This window comes from Saccoglossus kowalevskii, chromosome 10 (assembly GCF_978046115.1).
Source record: "Saccoglossus kowalevskii chromosome 10, keSacKowa6.1, whole genome shotgun sequence".
Lineage (NCBI taxonomy): Eukaryota > Metazoa > Hemichordata > Enteropneusta > Harrimaniidae > Saccoglossus > Saccoglossus kowalevskii.
In genome coordinates this window covers 18,023,257-18,033,469 of record NC_140650.1, presented here as the reverse complement: position 1 = coordinate 18,033,469, position 10,213 = coordinate 18,023,257, and the positions used below count along the sequence as shown (strand labels likewise).

General features: G+C 35.1%; 1 long non-coding RNA gene across 1 annotated transcript; it reads right to left on the bottom strand.

Moving 5' to 3' along the window:
• Window positions 1-739: 739 nt before the first annotated feature.
• On the bottom strand, window positions 740-1,685 carry LOC146737919 (uncharacterized). Its single transcript, XR_014930787.1, has 2 exons — window positions 1,362-1,685; window positions 740-913 (listed from the first exon to the last, which is right to left on the bottom strand). It is a non-coding gene; the product is annotated as an uncharacterized LOC146737919 (long non-coding RNA).
• Between the last annotated feature and the right edge of the window lie 8,528 nt (window positions 1,686-10,213).

The window sequence follows — 10,213 nt, the reverse complement described above, 5'->3', positions numbered from 1 at the left end:
GACTACCAAAATGATAGATGTGTCTAGGGGCTAGTATTCGGCAATTATTACGTGAGAACTTGTTATGCAATGTGTGGATCTAGATTCTGTTTAACAAATTGAAAAAGTGTTTTATCAATTAAGTAATAAGTTGCGATCATTCTGAAGGAGACGTTCGTCAGAATCTGTGATAACATTAGTCATCTTTTGAATACATCATATAAATCAGAACAACGTTAGTAAAATTAACATAGCACATAAAATTACATACAGTGAAAGAAACAAATGGTTTATGTTTTGTTCAGGAGCAGCGTATGTAGCAACAATTAATATAATGCCAACGTTAAAAGGAGGTGGTTGTCGCGCAGCGCGTGTTTCATGTAACAAACAACAAACAAACAAACAAACAAACAATGCATTTTACACGCGTTGTATACGTCGCTATCAATCTGATTAAAATCTGATGTAGTGTACGGGCTTTATTTTGGCTATAAACTTATTTTAATTTTATTTTTTATTACTTTTGTTATTAATGCCCTTTTATTTTACTTTGATTTTGTGATTTTTTTAAAATTCTGCCCTACCTACATCTGATCCGACGCCTATGTAAGTCCCGTTCAAATCTCGCGTAAGTAACAGCCAATCACAGCCCCCCTTTTATACAGGCTGTCGGTTGCTTACTTTTCAGTGTAGCGATACTCTACGGGCAATCTTTCTGTACATTATATTTTGCCCACTTGAATAAACCATTAATAAAAAATTGCTAGTATATTTTTATTTGCAAAAGAAATTCCTCAGCATTTTACAATTTTTGTCATTACATTGAACATTTTTTTTACTTCCAACAAATGTGTACACTTCCAGATACATCTTCGCCAGCCAAGGTTCGTTCATTCAGTCATCGCTTCAATTTTACATCACTGAGCATAATTATCTAGAATGGAAGCAACACTGTAAACAGCTATAGTAAACAATGCAAACTGATTTTAAATTTTATAACTGTCACCGGCCCACGGCATCGACGCAGAAAATTGGATCAATTGCGATGTGTTCCAAATAAAAAATATTTTATTCCAGTCCAAATCAGCTCAATTACTTTAATAAAGAGTTATTGTATAATGTACAAAATGTTGATACAATTTGATGAATATTTACAGCTACGGCTTCAATACCGTAGACGATGTTGGCCGGATATTCAACAAAACATCACCCGTCTCCAGGGCAGGCGACTGGAAAAAGACACTGGTGTTCGGTCGAAACGGTGGAAACAAAATCGTCACTCCCAGAATAACTATGCAAAATAACGATCTAAAGTCGAACCATTCGAGCCACAATATTAACATAAAAATGACTTTCGTTGCATTTGACAATGATAAACTTACCGTAAAGCCGTGTTATTCTCGGTCGCTAACGTCGGTATAATCCGCCATTTTATTTGAGTGTTTGCCACCCGACTCCGCCCGGTGACGTTATCATGTGCGCTATAGAAGGAGGTCTGTGATTCGTTGACTAAAATCGTCGATAGTGGGTCTCGTTGAAATCTCGTTACATAGGCATCGGCTCAGATGTAGGTAGGGCGGAATTAAAAAAAATCACAAAATCAAAATCAAAGTAAAATAATAAAATAAAATAAAATAAAAGGGCATTAATAACAAAAGTAATAAAAAATAAAATTAAAATAAGTTTATAGCCAAAATAATTAAAGCCCGTACACTACATCAGATTTTAATCAGATTGACGTCGCTATGAGCTGCATCACTGTTCCAACCCTGTAATACTCCTGTCTACCTGTAACTTTGGCTGGTGCAACCCCGGTCTAGGTCTGTCTGTGTATAAATAAAGTATCCAACACACACACATGTGATCGTATTTAGATTGCCTCCCCATATTTGTATTACCACACTGTTAGAAATGATATGAATGTTGTTAGACTTTTTGCTTAATTGATTGATCAAAATGGAAATGTTATATTCATTAGAATCAATACCTATAACTGAATATTGCAGCGTTCCATTATAAATAGCACTTACGTAAAAACTGTGATAAAAATTGCCAAATTTGCATGCATATTGAATATTTGATGAAGCACACAGGCATGTATAAAATGTTAATAGCACATCTTGGTACATCGTCCGAATCGCACGGGTTAAAGCTGGTCATATATAACAGGGCCACGAACCCGTGCGTGATCATGTTCGGAAAAAACTGTATTTCACTACAGTTAGATCGAGTCATTTGATTGGACGCGCCAAAGAGCTGGTTCCACCAATCAGCGTTGCCGTATAATAAATTATAGATCAAAACAATTGCGGCGTGTAGGCTTTGCGCTTGACCCGAAGTCAAGAACAGAAGGTCTATATTCGTTGACATGCTTCCAAATTTCTTATTCCAACGTTGACAATTATTTGTGGGCAAGTGAATAAAACTGATGGAATGTCTAAATATTTGAACAAATTAACCGTGTTTTAGTAAACTGACAAAACAATCGAAAACTGATAACATACCGACTTGCCCGATCCTGTCATCGTTCCAACACAGTACCTAGAGGGACTGTAGTTGCAACAAACATATCATTTCCCTCAGATACAGCACTAAGCGCCTTTTGACGTTCATTTGTATATTCCATCGTTTTAATTTTACCTGAATTTTACTAAGTAATGTGTCGTTTCTATCGTGAGTTCTGATTGGATGATGCAAATTAGCAGAAGTGAATCTTATAATTGCTTGAGAGCGTGCGACATACAGTAAATCGTGGTGAAGGGTTAATGTTGAGGTTTCGGCTGAATAAATGATCCTTGGCTGGCGAAGATGATTCTGGTATGTTTACCAATCTATTTCAAAAAACAAACTTACAATCATATTATGAAGTATATTATTGAGGATATTTAATTTGTATTTATTTATAATTTTATTGCAGTTTAGAGGCTGGTCAAACTCACTTGTTTGAACCTGATGATCAACGAGCTGGAATGCTTTACATAGAACAAGACAAATTACCACATTTAAATTATTATTTGAGTTCATATATTTATAATGGCAGTGTGATATTTTCTGGATTGGACCAGATTGGTTTACATAATTAAATTATAACTGTAAGGAAACTCATTAAGATGACGGGAGATAAAGTTTTAAATCTGTCAAAAGCGTGGAGAAATGTGTCTATTGCTGTTCATGTCAGATGTTAAACCTCTTGTGAAAGGGATGATTATTGAAAATGGAGCTGTACACTAAAAAAAATATACCGGTCCGAATCGGACATATTTAAAATGTAAGTTGGACCGTATCCAGCGAGGAAACTGACCAATTTTAAAGAAAACTGCCGATTACGAAGTGAAAAAGTAACCATCGGATAATAGGAATCAATAAAATTATAATTGATATAACACAAACTGTTTGCTTAGCTCCTTATTACATATATACATTATTAAGAGAGGAGAGGGAACAGCCAACACAACTTTACGACGAAAACACGAAAGATTCGATGCATTATTTACGTTATTGCATGTAATATTAGGTTTTGGGGGATGTTGAGTCCAAAACAGTACACTAAATGAACCAAAAAGCATACGTTATTCCTGTACGGAATTTGGTTTGCTAGTATCCACTATCGCAACTCTATTGACATTGGCTGTTTATTCTAGACGAGTTGGTGTGCTAACGCGCATAGATTGCATAAACGGACACTTTTCATACGGAATGAAAAAGACTTGTATGCTGAATTTTTCATATGATACCGAGAATAAAAATACGAGTCACAATAAATGATCGGTCGCATGACAATCAGTGGCAAAGCTGGATTCAGGCCACTAATAATCGAAAGTCAAATCAATGAACACCTGCCTCCATTCTAAAAAAATCAAAAATCATACACAAGTATTCAGACATGGCATAAACCAAATTCACCTGATATTATAGCTTAGTAATACACATAGCTAAATGCCTCCAAAAATGGTTTGGCTTTCTAGATTTTAAGTCAAATAAAGCATGTCGCATGTGTGTTACCTCCGACGTACAACGTTTTTCCTCGCGAGAGTCTTTATAACCAACTTACTAAACGTATTCGACCCGTAAGCCATCCATATTTAAAAATATTTTTCAAAATTTGTATAAACTGCGTACACTCTCAAACAATATAAGATAAACCAATTCATCAAATTATTTACAATATTCTTATTCCACATTTAATTGTAATCATTATATTGAAATATCGAACCGAAAAACTATAATGGTGTCATTAAACGAATTTCTTGAAATTGAGGAACAATGAGTGTAATGACAGAAAATGATTGAGATTAAATGTTTCACGTGGCCGAGATTTATTACAAATTTGCCAGAACAAGCAATCTTACGATCGCATGTGTCAATCATCGTATCCACATCCTGGTCTCTTTTGTAGTTACAATATCATGTCTTGTTCATAAGCATTGTATGTGTGATTACATATAGGTATCATCCAACATGTTCACCATGTGTGTACACAATTATATGTATTTGAAATTGAGTGGAATATATTATATTCTCTTTACAACTGCACCACACCCAACCACGTGTTAATATTCATCTGCGGTTTCAATATGTATCAGTATCTCTACTATGGTCTGACACGACACAAGATAGCACTCGAAAAGAAGCAATCATAACACCATTTGTATCTAAATATTATAATACTAATCATGATTTATTTTACCAATTTTACAATTTGTTTAACAAGTTAATGTCAAAGTATTTCACTGCCAGATAAAACCTTATACATACTCATTTATTTAATGAATGTTGTCATACGTTACATAGATATTCTTGCTCAGAAATACAGCAACGAGCGCCGACACACTTAAAATAAAAAGAGTAATCAAACATTTTAAAATTAGACAACGATCACCCAGAAAGTGGCTATGAGATTGCTCTGAGCAATAAAAACTTAGAAGAGGAAGGAATAATGAAAAAAAACCTTGTTATCGTAATATTGTATGTACTAAATCAAAATTATGTGTAGAGTATGTTTACGATTAATAGACTACTCACTAATGAACATAATTGTTACGTAAGTAAAATTTAAGTATATGCTGGCACAAGTAACGTTAACAAGAATTTGTGTTTACTTCACATTCTCGCGAAAATTGCAGCCCAAACCTAGACATAGTGGAACAAGTGCACTGACTTCAAATTAGCGCTCCATTCATTCGATAACGATGGATGCAGACACGAATTTTCAGTTGACTTATCCGTATACGGAACACGTACAGTGTGAATGTATATTCCATTGTCGTTGTGATGAAGTAATTTGACGGATGATTAGGAAAAGCTCAGTTTATTTTATTTTATTATATCAATAATTGAATTTAAGTTTACTGCAACGCGATGATGAAATTGGTTTGAAAAGGTCGTAAGAGAAATGCACACATTCGCAAATAGCACGTCGCCACTCACTGTGATACACAGAATAAGGCAATTCAAAAAAGTCACATCCGACTTGGGTGAGAATAATCTGATTTCCTAGGACGTGAAATTAATACGTTCAACACATATTTATAACGTTCGATCGTAGAATGTCGGTCGATACAGCCTCGTGCGATATCTTTTTCACATATATAACATGGACAATAAATTCGGCAATAGTATCTATATATATTAGCCTTGTAATTACAGGCGTATTGCGGACATACGCGCAACACACGAGATTTGGACTCGCGACAAAGAGGAAGCCTCTCCCGACCACGCCTCCCTTATTATCCCATTGGATTAATGATACCTTATGTGCACATACTGATTAACTACAGTAAAGTGTGGCGCAGATTTTAGTTACTTTAGACGACCACATGCAATAATTCGAAGTTGCATTTGTTAATTAACCGTGAAAAAGAAGTGTGATTGACCTTTTTACATATTCGTAAATTTGCCACCACAGAATACATTGTTCATCTCCCGTTGAGTGTGTCACCACGCAATGCATTAGTACTAATTCCCGAGAGAACGTGATTGCCAAATCAGGAGTATTACTCAGATACAATATGCACAATTTTCTCGAAAAAAAACATTTTTAATAGCTGTTAAAGATTGATATATAATATCCGTCTGAAGGAATTCATTATCTAGACTAATGCATCTATGATCGGAGTGACTGATCACACAATTCACATACCGGATGTCTGATTCCCCAGTGGATCCTGTCAAACGAGATTACGACTTTTACGGGGGAGGACGACAATCATAGTAAAATATTTCAATTACTGAAATGCCAGGAATTGCATTAATGGTCATTACTCCATCTAAGTAGTCTACATTTTATCTATTAAACTGACTGTTATATGCGGAATCACTTGAGAATTGTCATGCACAATTAAGTCAAAAAATAATATCGTCCACACCTATAAATCATATTACTTTGTCGGTCATGCATAGATGATTCCATAACTGCAGGTTACAACATTTGTAACGCAATGACATAATTACTATATACAGTTATGATATGTAATGGCGAGACTTTTAGCAAAACGTGTCATAAAAATGAATGTAATACGCTGACCAGTGCGGTATTAATCTCATACCTCCGCATTGGTTAGCCTTTCACGACACCACGCTATTAAAAGCTATATATTTTTAGATTATTAGATGAAGAATATTTTAATGAAAAACAAAAAACAACCGAAGCAAGTAAAGAGTCAGTAGGGGTTATCTTGTGGTCCTTTCATTAAGACAATCACGTAATTTTGTTTTTTAACATTTGAAATAACGTTTTGACACTAATTAATACAAACATTTCGGGGTAGCAACCATAGTTTGTTTCAAATCAGAGTAGTTTTCATACGTTGCCGTACGCATTTACGTAACTACAATAATAGATCTTAGAATGAGATTTCATTCTAAGGTTATGCTACAATGCACATACATCATGCCTAATATATAACCAATAGCCAACATAGATTTAGAATCCGCAACGCAAATTTGCAGCAAGTTCTATAAAAAACAAAACAAACAGCAGACAAATCTTACAAATCTTTTAAAATGAAAAGTGGCAAGTCCCATTCTCGTTTACACACGCGCTAGGCGCGCCCCCTTCAGCCCAAAAACACATTGACAAATCAAGCCAGCCCACTGAATCCGCCACTGTTGCACAATTCACGATGTACAATTACGACCCACAGGTGACTTCATATATGAATTGAACTGTGCAAACACTGGGCGGTCATCCAACTTCGGCGGTTTGCATTGGTATAATGTCAGTAATATCTTTTTGTTACAGCTTAGAACAATACAACATTCTGACTGCAACGACGACAAACGTTCGGAGAAAAAATGAAATGAGCTCACAATAACCAGCATCTTACCATTTTAAACAAAACTGTACATCAATATTGACCGGGAGAAATATAATATATTATATACCTCATCGTCCTATCAGTCATTCAGATTCTCGCACTTGGTGGTCGATATATTAGTATATTGACTTCTCAGCGGCCAAAGACGTCATACTAGGCTTCGACAACAGATTTGTCAGTGGACAGATTGGAAACTGCTCCATCAGATTTATGGTGGCTTTTTTTTAACCTTTTTTTACACATTGAGCAAACAAATTCAATGGCCAGAAACTCATTTCTAAATGCCTACAGATATTTCATCTGTCGTCGTGGACATGTGTGACAAAAAATCTGATCAAGGAACAAATTCTGTTGGCACCAAGAAGAACGTTTCAGCAGCACTAGCAGAGATAGATGAGGATAAAAAAGACGAGAGCTGTTGAAAGATGATTGTCACGAGACATATGAAAAAGAATGATAAAATCAGTCCGAAATGCTCAGGTTTCTTGACAATATATGGTCAGTTAGATGACGAGTTATTGGGGGTCAATTCTAGTTGAAGCAGAGTTTATTGTCAACATTCGCCCTCTTATCTAAATAGATGTGTGCCAGACAGGTCTGATGGCAGATTGTGATCTTGACTTGAAGTCAAAGGTTGTACCACCACCGGGTTTATTTCTGGTTTATGAAGCCAGATCTCCTGGTATTAAAGCCAGGAGCTTTAACTTGATATTTTGGTGTATGTGTATTTCATTTCCAGTACTATTGTCTTGTCTACCCCCTTTCTAGCAGTGAGAGAACCTCATGTCCAGTGTGATGTCTGTGGGTGCCCCTCTCAATAGCAATAAGCAGGTCTTAAACTGTGACACACCCTCTAAAGGAGCGTCATAAATGGATTGCAACACAACCAAATATGCGAAAGGATGACATAGTGCTCATGATGGATGAAGGTTAGTCTCAATGCCATTGGCCACTTGCCCGCAAGTTGAAGAGACATACCCCAAAAAAGATGTAGATTCGATTGGTTATTGGAAATCACAATCAGGCTCTACTAGTAGGCCATGGAATCCAGATAATTGAATCCATACTGTAGATGGCAACCAGTGTTTAGTATAGAAGAATGTTTTTGTTTGTTTGTTTGAATTTAGGGGAACCATGCAATGACTGCATATGTTTTGCTAAGATTTACTTGGAAGGTTTTTGTAGACCTTCGCTAGTTATGTGTTATACAGCTCACTTGTGGTGAAAGTGTTAGAAGGAAGACTCTGAAAGTTCGAGTTACATTTGTGAGAGTGATGCAGCAAAACATATCAAGACGTTTGTCAATAATGATTGAAGATCCCGGGAAATTAGGTCCGTATTTAGTAATTATAAAGCGTTGTGTCTTATTAGAGTGTATTGACAGAAATCAAAATGTATGGAAGACTGCTAAATCCTCGATTGAAATTATCGTAGAAATAAGATCGAGATGGTAGCCGCATATGTATGATGTACACAGTGAATCGCAAATTTAAGATAGTTATATTTTGAGCGTATCACACTTAGCGATTGGACTGTTGATACCATGTTCATTCTCTGTTATTGATTGAGACCTACTTGTTGTGTTACCCTTTTTAGTTGGCGGTATTACGTGGATTATATACTGATATAGAACCATTGTACAGTGATGTATACGGACACAACAAGTAAACCAAATGTGTAATTTGCAGTGAGTATTGTACGAGCCTTTGACCAGTGTTGAATGCCATGGATCACTGGGAGAAAGTAAGCAAAGATATTGATCTCACCAAACAGTTGGTTATTTTATTCTTTCACACGAGCATTTACCAAATTGGCCAATACTAAAATCACAATTATTTAATACCACCTTGAAATGGGTTACATAAAAAATACAACTGGGGCAATATGTCAAAATCTTAATGTTTCATGATAACAATTTCATATTTAGGTTTCAGGGTTTTTAGACTAATTGTGTTGGGATGTCACTGGATATTACAACATCCTCGATAGCCGTAAGTAAAGAATACTGGTTATACATCGTTGATTGCCTCAGAAACTAATCTAGTTTGTAAACTAGAATTTATTATTACTGCGAATGATGCCCAGAGGATATAAAGCAAAGATGAAAGCATAGTTAAGAAAACAAGCAGTATTACTGGTATATGACCATAAACCATCCAACATTAAACATAAGAAAACAATTTAGGTACATCAGTCAACCTTGAAACGCAAATCATGTCGATTTTTGATTGTGATCTGCAGGCAAGAAAACGTGCGTTTAAAAGTTTGTAATGGCAACAGAGTTTAATGTTGATAAAATCGTCATCGCATTCTTTTAACGGTTTTTCGTTTGTGTTTGTGTATATTTTTTTAATTTCTGTGTTGCATTATAATACGACAAATATATGCAAGGATGTGTTAAACTGGGTCAACGCCTTATGGCAATGATGCTCTGACATGGGAGTCAGTAAAAATGAAAAAAAGAAACAGTGGAAATGATAGTTGAAAAATAAAAACAACCATCTCCAACAGTTATTCAATATGAATTACACATATTTCTATAGAAGTTGTTTGAGAAATATATTTTTAATAGAAATAATTTCATCAGTAATAGAATATATTTAAAAATACTTTAACTATAATGTCAACATTGTAAAATAATAAGTTTTAAATAATAACATTTAAAAGTTTAGATGACTAATATATTCGATTACTTTAGAACTTATGTGGTTTTGTTTTTCTAAAAATTGAGTTTATTTAAAATTGACATTCACAGATCAGAGATCGTTACTATTGGTTCATGCAAGTACATGTTTGAACTCAAAATTTGATAGTTGGTTCACATTTATTCACTTTCATACATATCAATGTTGCGTGAGAGTTGCGTTAGTTAAACACCTGATTCCCATTTTAAGTTACAATGTTTTCTCTTTGCGTGA